The sequence below is a fragment of the Trichosurus vulpecula genome, chromosome 5 (genome assembly GCF_011100635.1).
Source record: "Trichosurus vulpecula isolate mTriVul1 chromosome 5, mTriVul1.pri, whole genome shotgun sequence".
Taxonomy (NCBI): Eukaryota; Metazoa; Chordata; class Mammalia; order Diprotodontia; family Phalangeridae; genus Trichosurus; species Trichosurus vulpecula.
The window spans coordinates 20,833,564-20,846,306 of NC_050577.1; the positions used below are offsets into that span (position 1 = coordinate 20,833,564).

Here is a 12,743-nt window from a genome sequence, read left to right on the forward strand (position 1 = left end):
CCATGTCATAAGTTAGGGAAAAAAGGAAGGAGATAACTTTTGATGGATTGAGGAAGAGCTTTTGACCAGATGAGGAATAAAGATAACACGAAAAGATAAAATGGTCAATTTTTATTACATAAAATTGAAAAGCTTTTACATGCAGAAAAACAATGCAGTTAAAATTAGAAAGGAAACAGTTAACTATGGAAAAAACCCTTTGCAGCAAATTTCTTAGATAAAAGTCTAATACCTGAGACATGATATAAATATACAAGAACAGGAGCCATACCCCAACAGGTAAAAGGTCAGCAATGAACATGATGAGTATGGGGAAACATAGAATGACTCACATGATCTGATGCAAAATGAAGTAAGAAGAGCCAGGAAAACAATATACATGATGACTATAACAATGAAAACAGAGAGGACCACCAACATGAAACAATGGAAACTGCCTATTGTGAATACAAGCGTGGCTCCAAAGAAGAAATAGGTGAAGACACACCTTCCTGCTTCTTTGCAGAAATCAAGGTCCACAGATGTAGACATTGTATAGAAAATCAGGATTTTTTTCAATGAGTGGGTTAGCTCTGCCAATTTTTTTCTTCTTTGTCTCTTTAAAAAAATGTTCTTTGTTATATGGGTCAGCTTTCTAGGAGGGGGTAGAGAAGGGATTGGGGAGAGAGAATCTAGGCAATGCAAAACAAAAGATAGCAATAAAAGTCTATTTTAAAAAATGTTTGGGTATCCAGAGACTGCCAACTAAGCAAGAAATACAGAGAGTGGATGTTAATCTTGTAGCATTTCGAAAACCTGCCAGTTTTGTTTAGCAAATCGCTTCCCCAAATTGAAAAGGGATGTCAGACAAAATCTCATAAATATCATACTAGTAAAGATTTATAAGACTGACCTTATAACACAGCCCTTCCAAAGCCAAGATATAAATGTATCTCATGAGATATGACATCTGGAAGGAGATTGCCCACAGGACTTTGTGGGAGAGAGGGGAAGGTAAAGGTATTATTATTATTACTAATACTAGTAGTAGTGGTGGTGGTGGTGGTGGTGGTGGTGGTGGTGGTGGTAGTAGTAGTAGTAGTTGTGTTAGTAGTAGTAGTAGTATATGACATATACCTGGAAGTACTAGTTGCCAACCTAAAAATACTGGTTATGTTTAATATTACCAACATAAATCAATATACACATTAGCTATTATTATTGTTAATAATAACAGCTAGCATTTATACAGGGCCCAGCACTTTACATATGCTGTCTCAGTTGATCTATATTCTCCTATACCATCATGAGCCTCAGGCCTAAGAAGACAGCTCATTCTTTATTGCGATCTGTTTCCTGGAAGAAATGGACAAAGGGCATTTTTCTGCTCTAATGTCCGTAAGAAAAATCGGGATGATGGCCAACAGACTTCAGAAGCTTCAAAGACTTGGTCTCCTGTGCAAAAGTTCTCACGAACCTATAGAATTTTGAATCTAATTTAATTAAACAGATTTGTATTTGGTGCTTAACTCTGTACAAGGCATTAGAAATGCCTAAGTGGAAGAGGTTGAAATGGCTACCTTCGAGGAGCTTACATTTGACTAGTTTTAGCACTGAAATAGTTGATTAACAAGTGTTTATTATGTGCCAACTGTGTGCCAGGCACGGGCTAGGTACTGGAGATATAAATACATGAATGAGACAGTCCCTGCCCTCAGGGGTGAGGGAAGAATGAGATACACCATGTTCACAGAACATACAAACACTATGTCAGAGGAGCTTGGGGCTGGGGGGAGGCTCAGAGAGTGGGTACTTCTTCACAGTTAGAGCTGTCCCAGAGCGCAGTGGGTGCCTCAGGGGCTAGTGAGGTTCTGAGTATTGGAAGACTTCGAGAAGTGGCTGGATACATTGTCAGGTATGTCGTGGTGGGGATTCCTTTCAGTTGTGAGCTGGGCTAGGTTGCTGCTGAAAACCCTTCCAGCTCCCTAGGACCAGGAAAGGTCTCTTGAAGGCCTTGGCACAAGACGGGTGAGGAGAGAGAGTTTCTGAGGGTGGCAGACAGCCTATACAAAGACATACCGGTAAAAGATGAAATGTCACGGATAAGGAAAAGCAAACTGGGCCAGGTTGGCTGTAGCATAAAGTTCCGTGGGGAGAGAACTGTGTCAACAATTTGGAAAGGCCGAAAGTTGCCAGATCTAGTATGCCCCTTTAATTTTAAAGGTGAGGGAATAATGAAGTATAGCTAACCCGTATCTAGTACTTTATATACATAATCCCATAATTCTGAGAGCTATTGTATTATAATCTCCATTTTATAGACAAGGAAACCAAGGTCATGGTCATAAATAGCATTTGAACCCTGGTCTCTCTGCTGCTTCTGGGTGGTTCCATAGATTTCCCACAATTCCCACTTCCAAGTTAGTCTTCCCAGCCAGCACTATTTTCCTGTGAAAACTCAGTCAGCAGCTACTGCAAACGGTAGGGTTAGGGCTAGGTAAGTCAACTAGCTCCAGACAGCTTGAGAGAAAAAAAGAGCTTGTGGCAAATTGCCACCAGCTTACCCAGTTTCTTTTGTTCCTACTTTTATTAGACCCACAGCAATAATGTTTCCAATGGTCTTGGACATCAGAACAGTCACAGAGTTTTTTAAAAAAATCTTTCTTGCCCAAAGTGTTACTTGTCTTAAGCTCAGACCTGTTTCCTTTTGTAAATTATTTTTTTTTCACTTGACATTTTTTTTTATTTCCCACTCCCCCCCGCCACACACACACACGCGGGGGGGGGGGGGGAACAACCCTTGTAACAAATATAAAGTCTAGCAAAACCAATTCCTACATTGAGCATATCCAAAAATGTATGTGTCCTGCGCTGAGTAAAACACTTCTCAGTCAGGTGGTAGGTAACAGGCTTCATCCCCGGTTCTTTGACATCATGGCCAGCCATTGTATTGATGAAGGCCCTTAAGTCTTTCAATGTTGTTCGTAACATTATAAAATGTTGGTGTTACTCTATAATATCGTTCTGGCTCTGCTCACTTCACTAGGCATGGGTCCATATGAAGTCTTGGCACCAGACTCCATTTACTTAGGGGCCGAGGAGAGGAAGGTGACTAGAGGGGAACAGGCTCCTCCCATATCCACCCCTCCCCCCAAACAATGGCTCTTGGTCCACTTCCAAGACCAGGACGAAAAGGTCCTCCTCAGCATCCCCCATCCACCCACTGCCAAAAACCATGCACACCCTAGGAACGTTGAAAGGCCGAAGGGCTGAATTTCTAGGAAGATATCAGAGACCCCACCTCTAATATGGGACCCCCACACAAGTGTAGACATTTGTCCTGTTATAAATACGAATCATTAAAGGGATCTGGCCCCTGGCCAGCTGCAAAGCCCTTCTGGACATACAAGTGGTCAATGCACAAGATTGTAAGAGCAGCTGCTCTAGAATGTGGGGGAGGGAAGGAGGGGGCGGGGTTGTGCTCCAGTCCTTGGGAGTTACATTAGTAGAACGCTAGGTCTAGTTTGTACTGCCCGCCCCCTCTTACAAAAGGCAGCGACAACATCCAGCCTCCTGGACGGATAAACGAGCTAATGTATGTAAAGGACTTTGCAAACTTTAATGGACAAGTATGTATGTATGTACGCATATATGTAGGTATGAAGGCATGTATTTCACATATATGTAGGGATGTCAGTGGTTGTTTTGATTATTACTGCCATTCCCACCCCCTCCTTCTGTGCGGGAGGAGCGGGGGAGGGGGGCAAACGGTTTGGTCTCCAGATCCTAGGCTCCTGTGTGATGCAGTAAGAACGCTCGATATGGAGTCCAAAGACCTGAGCTCGAATCCGACCGGTGTGACCTTGGTCGAGTTGTTTCCCTTGTCCGGGAAGAATTTCCTCCTGCGAAGGGAGGGTGGGGGGAAGAGGGAGGTTGGATGAGACTGGGGAATCTCAGAGGTTAGATATGGGCTCCCAGGGTGGGCCAAACGAGGGAGTGGGGTCGGACCAGGTGATATGCCAGGTCTTTTCCCCCGCGGGATGCTCGGGGCGGACGGCTGGCCCGCCCGCACTGAATGCTCGCCCTGCGGAGGGACGCTCCGGGCCAAGGTCGCCGGGCATGACCAGGGAGTGAGTGCCTCCAGCGGCTGCCTGGCACCTCCCGAGCCCCGGGTAGGAGCAGCGCGAGCAGGTGGGCGCCGCGGCCCCGCCTCCCCGTCCCGGCGGCGGCCGCACGGTGCACGGCGTGCAGCCCGGCCAGGGAGCGGCGCGGCCAGCGGTCAGTGGGCAGTGGGCAGCCGGAGCCACTGCGGAGCGCGAGCCGGACTGCGGCTCAGGACTTGCGGACCAGGACGGCGGGTGGGACAGAGCCGTAGCAGCGCCGCCCCTTCCCCGTAATGTAGCCCTAGCCTCTCGCCTTCCTTGTGTGTGAGTGTGAGTGTGCGTGTGCGAGTGTGTCCCGGGCCCGCGGGGGAGCGCAGCAAGCGGAAGGTGGGGGGAGGGGAGCTGCGCGTGGACCCCATTGCGGGAGGAGCAGCTGGGGCGTGCAGCCCCCCACTGACAGCGCCCCCCACCCCCAGCTGCCCTCCTTGGGGCTGGCTCAGGCCCTGGTCCCGGGACATCGGGGGCGCTGCCAGGCGGTAACCGGATCCGGGAGGCGGACCAGGTCACTTGTGGGTTGCTTAGAGACTCCTCGCGCTCCCGGGCTCAGATGAGCTGCTCCTGGCAAGGAGGGTGCCCGAGTTCGGGCTTCGCTCCCCATTGCCCGGCGCCTGCTGCACCCCACCCCCCTCCACCCAGCCCCAGACAAAGGCTTGGGGCCGGGAGGGGAGCCTTAGCGGGAGAGCCTGGGGTCCTGCGGGGGCGGGGGGAGGGGAGAAGCCCAGGCAACGGCGGTGGACGCTCGTCAAGGCCCCCAGATCCGGCCGCAAGCTGAGGGATGCTCGGCTGCGGGGGTGGGGGTCGAGGGTGGACCAGCGGAGCCTCGCATCCCGGGGGCGGGCGGCCCACCCTGGGGCAGGAGCCTGGGACACCGTGGGCAGCCTCTCCCGGGAGCAGAGCGCAGGCTGCGTTCGGAAAGTAACCCGCTGCCTGCGTGGGGGCAGCGGTGCTGAGCCCGAGCTGGGGGGAGCTGGGGTGGGAGGAACAGGGGGAGGAGCAGCCCCCCCCCCCCACCTCCCTGGGGAAGGAGCTCTCCCGAGGCAGCAGGTAGAGAGAGCGCTGTGTGCAGGCTTGGGAGAGGAGGAGAAGAGAGGGAGGGGTAGAGAGGAAGGGGGGGGGCCTGCCTCCCCTTTCCTTAGCATCCCTCCCACTCAAGGCCACTGGGAGGGCCGTCCCTTAGCAGGAAAGTTCGCAAGTCTTGGGAAGCTTTGCTGTGGGCCCGGAAGGATCTCACTCCTTCATTTTCTACGAGGGCCACGGAGGCATTTTATCTGCGTTAAGAATTATTGACATCAGATGATTTGACACCAGGTGAGAATCACCCTTCTTTTTAAAACTGTTCAGGATAACCCAGGGATGGACTGGGATGCAGATGTTCCTATGCATGCTGGTTCTCTTAGATCCAGACCTTCGGTGAATTCGGTTTGAGAATGACAAAAAGAAAGGAGAGAAAAAGAAAAGTTGAGGGCCAAAAGAAAGAGGGAGAGGGAGAGGGAGAGGGAGAGGGAGAGAGAGAGAGAGAGAGAGAGAGAGAGAGAGAGAGAGAGAGAGAGAGAGAGAAAGGCGGTGGGGAGGGGGAGGAAAGAAATGATGTCGATGGAGAAACATCTTCGTCTTTTCTGGTAGATGGAGAGAATATTTGGACAGGGTGCATAGTTGTGTGTCAATGGTGTTCATTCTCCGTAGAATCCTACAGTGCTAGAGCTGGCAGGGCTGGCTTTGAGAAATCACCCGATTCAGCCCAGAGCTGGAGGGAGGACAGACATTTGCGGGATGATCTTTTCTTTTTTTCCGCCTCTGGTATACTCTTTGTTTTCTCAGAAATTGTGAGCATGAGATTATGTCGCAGCCTGAAGTTGTCTAGCAGCAGAAGGCATGGAGGATGTGTATGTGTTGCATGCAGTGAGCTTTAAGAACATGAAAGTTGGAGGAAAAATCCATCTAGTCCTACGGGGGTGGGGCATTTTTTTTTGTTGGGCTGGGCTTTACAGACCATCGAATGCAGCGTGAGTTTGTGTAGACATTCCCAAAAGAGGTGTAAGGAAACCCACAAATAAGGAGGCGTTTGAGACTAAGAAGCAGGCAGCTGCTGGCAACAAATTCTCCTCGACCTTGGGTCATCTTAGAATAGCCTAGTAGCGGACTTGCAGTCCTAAAATGAAATTTGCACATTTTCGAATACTCATGCTACCTTTTTTGAATGCTTCTCAGAAAACACTTTCCTCACAACTGCCCTGTGAGCCAGGCTGGTAGGCAGATAATACTGGTATTACATATTGTCCCCATTTTACAGATGCAACAACGCTTCAGCTTCCCAAGGTCAAGAAGTGTCTTGCTCTTACTCACACAGCTTAGGAAAGGTGAGAGCAGCGCTGCCCAGGGTCCTCCAAGTCCAAATCTGAGGTTGCCTCTACTGCTAACCTCATGCTGCCGCAATTTGTAAAGATCTATAAGGATGTCAGCTTGTTTCATGCAAAACTAAAAAAAGAAATCGCAAAATAACTCATCAGAAAAAAGTGGTTTGTTTACATGTTCTGAAATGATAGGATATTTAAGGTGCAGAAGAAACACGGAGAAAATTGATCCAATGGATAGGACTACACCTATTTTAGCGATGGGGATAGGGACTGGACCCATGATTTCATTGGTGGAGGGAAATGCCTTCCATCAATGCAAGGCGAGTACCTTCTCAGCAATTTAGTGAGTTTCCCAGAGTATTGAGAAGATTAAGCGACTTGCCCATGGTAACACTATCTATACCTGTCAGAGGGGGGACTCAGGGCTGGTTCTCCAGCTGCCCCCACCCATCGATTTCCTCTCCACCCCCACCCCCAAGTTTATCTCAATGGTGGGACTTTGAAAAATCTGAATCTTAGTGTCATACATCGGGAGGATTGGGCTTTAGGGTGATTGAATACGATTATGCAACAGAAAGTTATCTTTAGGCAAGGTTTCCTTTGTCACCACACTCCTTATACCATCTGCCTGCTAGCATTTTTAGAAAGAAATTCTAACGTTGAACTGTTTTCACTCATAGCCCAACCAAATCAACCTTGATTTAACTGTCAAATAAGATGGAAGGTTGGGGAGCGAGCTATTCATTTAAAACATTATATTTTTTGATGTTTTCTTATTGCTCTCCAGTTTTACATCAAAGTCATTTCCTCAAACTCCATTATTTTTGGTCACAAAGTATGCAAGGCTTACCAATAGATAGTGACACTCTTTGATTGTGTATCCCATAACCCCCCACCTCTTTACTGAGGGTAGAAAAGGATCTTTCAGTATGCCCTCTCCATGCCTGAGACTGGTTATCATAGTCAATCAGAGTTCAGCCACTTTTCAAGTGTTGTTATAGCTAGGTTATTGTTGTCATAGCATAGTTGGTCTCTACCTTCTGCCTGCTTTGGAAAGTCTATGCTCATTTAATAGGATACTTCCATCGCACAAAATTCAAAAGATTTGGGCTTTCATCACAACTAAACCTGAGTGTTGCTGTCTTTCTTACTGACTCAGCCAATGTGTGTTTGGAACTTATGAGAAGGCCAGGAACCTGACGTGCCTATTCAGTGTTTGGCAGCGTGATGTCCCTGTTGGACAATAATATCCTGCTTGGGGGTGGGGGGGGGGCGAGAAGAATGACTATTCCCTAGAATGCTTCCTTGAGGAGCTGGCAAAGAGAGAGAGCATAATCAACTTAACAGACACTAAGTGGTGAACTGTGTCCTGTGGGCCATGTGCTGTTCGCAAAGACTCTTCAATGTATTCCAAGTGAAGAAGCTTTGTTAGCCTGGGATCAAGTCAGGTAATATTCCATAATTTTGGGATAGTGGGATTAGAGCATTTAGAGCTGGAAATGATTCTATGACCTCAAAGGTCACAGAATCAGATCTGAGACTGAGAGAGACCCCAGAGACCACCTAGCTCACCACCCCCCTCCATTTCACAGATGAAGAAACTGAGTCCCAGAGAGGTAAAGGTGTCACACAGAAAGTAAGGATCAAAGGTGGGATTTGAACTCAGCTTCTGTGGCTCTGGAACTGGATCACTTTCCTTCGTATTCAGAAATGGAATGCTTAGCACAGGAGTCTGCCTTTGCTGTCTTGGCTGTGGTGTAGTAGGCAAAATCAACCATCTTTTGATTACCAATGAGTTGCTTGGGAGTCTTTTTGCACCTCTGCCTCCCCATCAGAGCCAGTTTCTGCACAGCAGGATCATGACTGAGCTCTAAGTTGGTTGTGGTCAACCACAAAGGTCATAGGAGCAAAGATTTAAACCAGAAAGGACCTTTGAGATCTTCTAGGTCCAAGCTTCTCGCTTCTTAGGAGGCTGAGGCAGATGAAACCACTTATCCATGGTCACACTGGGACTGAGCAACAAGAGCCAGGGTTTATACCCAGGTCTTCTGACCCCAAGCCCCACATATGTGAATCTGGGGCTTGTGCACCTGACTCAGCCTCTCTCTCCATGTCTGCCTTCATAAATCCTATAGTGCTTCCTGGGGGGTTATCAGTGGTTCTGGCTTCTATTAACTTCCATCCCCATCTGCAAAACCTGGATAATAGATGTCTGACTCTCTGGACAAGAGGCATAAATAAATGTGCTCTTTTCCCTCAAAGGATGCTGACCAAGCTGAGCTTTTAAAATCAGATGAGAATCAGGTGCTTTAAGAGAAGCAAAATATTGTCAATGCTTCCTAGGACTTCCATGATTTATTCATCAGCTCTTTCTGCTGTGTACCTAGGCAGCTTGGTTTTATAGCTGGAATTTTGATATTGCCCATACCCCTGTAGGGTTGGATATAATGTTCACGCTGGTGCAGGAGTGGGGTCAGGCTTAGAGAGGAAAGACAAACGAGAAGTTCAAGATGGTTTCGAATATACCCAAGTTTACTGAATAATGCATCACTGGGTCGTGGACCTGATAAATATGAGCAGATTGGCGTAACTCTTGCTGGCTCCCCTTGAGAAAGGGTCAGGAAGACCTAGGTTCAAGTCCCATTTCTGGCTATGTATCCTGGCTGTGTGACCTTGGACAAGTCACTTAACCTGTAAGTGCTCTGGGAAACTCTAGAAGTTGCAGAGAGGGAGCCCAGGTACACTGGATGAAGGGGTTTTCTTATTTGGGAATTCCCGCTACCACTAACTCAGTGGGCTAATCGCTATACCAGTTTAATGCCGTAGTTCATAATAAAGAGAGACTTCCACTATAGGAGGCCTTTCCTGGTCTCTCCTTCATCCTCTGAAATGAAGGGCTATCTGTAAAATGAGAAGGTTGGACTCCATGGACCCCTAAGGTCCCTCCCAACTCTCAATCCATGATCTTCCTTATATATCTTGTACATACCAAATTCTTTACATGTTTCCTCTGTTAGAAACTGAGACCCTTTGAGGAAAAGGACCCTGTATTTTGACTTTCTTTGTATACCCAGCACTTGACATAGTGCCTGACACATAGTAGGTGCTTAATAAATGCTTACCTTGAGAAAGGCTCCATAGAATTGATCAGGCCACTAGTGGCATCCATGAGTCATAAGGGGTTAAGAACCCCTGGACTAAATGACTCCTCTGAGCTCCGTTCTGGTTCCAGAGTGGTGCTTTAATACTGCTAAGGTGACCCCTGGGATCCTGAAGGCTCTCCGGAAAACTAACAAACAAACTCTGGAAGGCTCCACTCATTTGGAAGGCCTCTAAGGATGTCCAAGGGCCCTTTGAGCTCACTTTGGGGAAGTTCATCCCCAGGGTGGTTGCTGGTGAGTTTTTTGACCACAACAGCTGCAATGAGATAACATATGTAAAACAGCCTTGAAGCTCCATATAAAATGCCAGCCCTGGTAAATGAAGAGACCTCTCTACTCTGGCACATGGTTGTGGCCTGCCTTTTATGGGAGGGCCGGGTGAGCAGCTTGGCCTCCAGGAGAATGGATTCTCAAGGGACAAAGTAAATAGATGGAGAAGATTTACCTCGAAGAGGAAAACAATTCTGTTCTGCCCCCAAGTCCTAATAGATTAAGACTGGGGATCTCCTAATCTCCCTTTGGCCCCAGTCATATTTAGAGAAAAGAAAGTCACTCCTGACCCTTGTTGACTAATGAATACAATAATAAGTACCATTTCCTTTTCATCTCTTTTTGTATTGGGAGTGGGGCGGATGTCTCTAACCACATTTGTGTGCATTTTAGTAGCTAGCGTTTTGATTTATTTCAGCATTCTCAAATGGCCCAGGCTCCATTAGAAGTCACTGTGGTGAACTCCAAGGTTTAAAATCAACACTTTTCTGTTTTATAAAATTAGCCTCGGAGAATGAGTGACCAGAAACTGCCTTATAGGAAGAGAATCACAGCATTGCAGAGGTGGCCAGCTGATCCAACCCTTACTGGAATGAGTCACCTCTGCCAATCCAACCCTTACTGGAATAAGAGTCCCTTCTGCCACACCCCAAAAAGTGGCAACCCCCCTCCCCCACCCCAGCCCCCGACAGCCCTTTGCACTTTGGGTGACTCTTAAGTCTTCCTTAAATTAAACTGAAATCTGCCTCTTTAGAATTATGGATTACAAGTGCCACGATGTAGCCTTGGGAGTCAGGGAAACTTGAGTTCTACTGGCTTCTGACCTAATCTAGCTAGGTGACCCTGGATAAGTCGTCTAACTTCTCACTGCCCCCAGGAAACTTATTTAAAACTTTAAGTTATATAGAGTTGCTATTCTGTATTGGTTGAGAGAGAGAAAGCAAGAGATCCCTGTGCTGATGAAATCATGGAGTGATGGACCTGGAAGGGACGTCAGAGGCCAGTCCTCTCATTTTACTGTTGAGGAAACACGCCCAGGGAGGTGAAGGAACCCATCCAAGACATAGGACTAGCACCCAAGGGTAAGAGGCTGGATTTGAACCCAAGCCTCTGGCTCCAAGTCCCGAATCTTGTTTTGTTTCTCCTTCTTTACCCGTGTTTACCGTTTCCCTCCCAAGTCCAGAGTTACTCATAGCCATCGATTAGTGTGTTGATTCACAGGATGAATGGCAAATCACTATGGTGGCCGTACAATATTAATATGCTAATATTATTAACAATTATAATATGAAATTATAATACTGATATCATTATTAGTATTAATTCACCCAATTGATGTTTTTAGCTAAGGTCTCTTACCCGAGTAGTAAAAGCAAAGAATTCCCATCCTTCTCTGTTTGAGGACGGCATTATCGCTTTCCCTAAGTGAGTAGCTAAGGACCGTTTCTTCAGGGCTGGACTTAAGGCTCCTCGTTGGGCCTGGGGGTCCTTGACTGTGCCAGGGGAGCGGGCAGCTAAAGAGCCTTTGCCCCGGGTCTGGGGACCTGTTGTTGCTGGTGTTGTCTGAGGGCTGGTCATCACGGTGACTGCTAGAGCAGTGATGAATTTCAGGGACACGGTCCCTCCGGAAAACCTGCAGTCAGCATCAGAGGAGGGATTGCTAGCACCAGGGATGTCCCAGGTCCTTGACATCTTGACTCCAAGGGCCTGGAAGGAGGACCTGAGACCTCTTGATTCTATTTCCCTGGGAAACACTGCTGTATATGTGTGTATGTAATGTATGTATGTATATGTGTGTAAGTGTGTATGTGTATATATGTGTGTATGTATATATAAAATTGATATGTTTTTTGCCTATATATAACCTTTATTTCCAAATCTTTCCCTTCCCCCATTCACCAAATCACCCCTTATAAAAAAAAAAGCAGCAAAACTAATATATCAGCTGTCCCTGACAGCATATTCAGTTTTCTCCATCCATAGTGCCCTGCCTGGACAGCTGGGTGGTGCAGTGAATAGAGCGCTGACCCTGAGTTCAAATGCGGCCCCTGATACTTACTAGCTGCGTGACCCTGGGTAAATCATTTCACCCTGTTTGCCTCGGTTTCCTCATCTGTAAAATGAGCTGGAGGAGGAAATGGAAAACCACTTCGGTATCTTTGCCACGAAAACCCCAGATGGAGTCACAGAGTCAGACACTATGGAACAAGTGAATTTTCTTTTTTTTTTCCCCTCAGGGCCAAGCTTAGTCTTGCAGTTATAAGTTTTATTTCGGCTTTTGGTTCTTTGCATTTCCATTGCTTGAGATGTTGTCTATAGCGTTCCCCTTCTTGGTCTGCTTACTTCGACTGCATCAGTTCATGTAAGTCTGCCCAGGCTTTTTTGAATTCCCTACATTCATCATTTCTTACGGCACGCGGTAAACTGCCGGGGGTGGTGGAGGGAGCACGCCTGTGATCCCGGGTCTGTAGGATGTTCAGACTGGTGGATCTCTTGATCTCTGAATTTTACTGCAGCGGTCTTTGTCAGTCCGTTAAGTGTGGCATTAATTAGTATGGCGAGCTTTGGATAGTAAGGGGCTCCTCAGTTGCCTAAGGAGGGGAGAACAAGCCCAGGTCAGAAATAGAGCAAGTCAAAGCTTCTGTTTTTATTAAGCCCATGATTTGTTGTTGTTCAGCTGTTGACCCTCCGTGACCCCAATTGGGATTTTCTTGGCAGAGATACTGGAGTGATTTGTCCTTTATTTCTCCGGCTCATTTTACAGATAAGGAAACTGAGGCCAACAAGGTTAAGTGACTTTCCCAGGGTCACACAGC

At 47.3% G+C, this 12,743-nt stretch overlaps 1 protein-coding gene across 2 annotated transcripts in view; it reads left to right on the forward strand.

Moving 5' to 3' along the window:
* The first annotated feature begins 4,181 nt into the window (after window positions 1-4,181).
* The window catches only part of WIPF3 (WAS/WASL interacting protein family member 3), a 72,242-nt gene continuing 63,680 nt past the window's right edge, over window positions 4,182-12,743 (forward strand). The window contains exon 1 of one of the 2 annotated variants that reach the window (XM_036761121.1): window positions 4,182-4,372. The gene's annotated coding sequence lies outside the window, so the exon portion shown is untranslated. Of the gene's footprint in view, window positions 4,373-5,292; window positions 5,451-12,743 lie in introns of those variants that run through there. The other variant, XM_036761122.1, reaches the window with a different exon arrangement.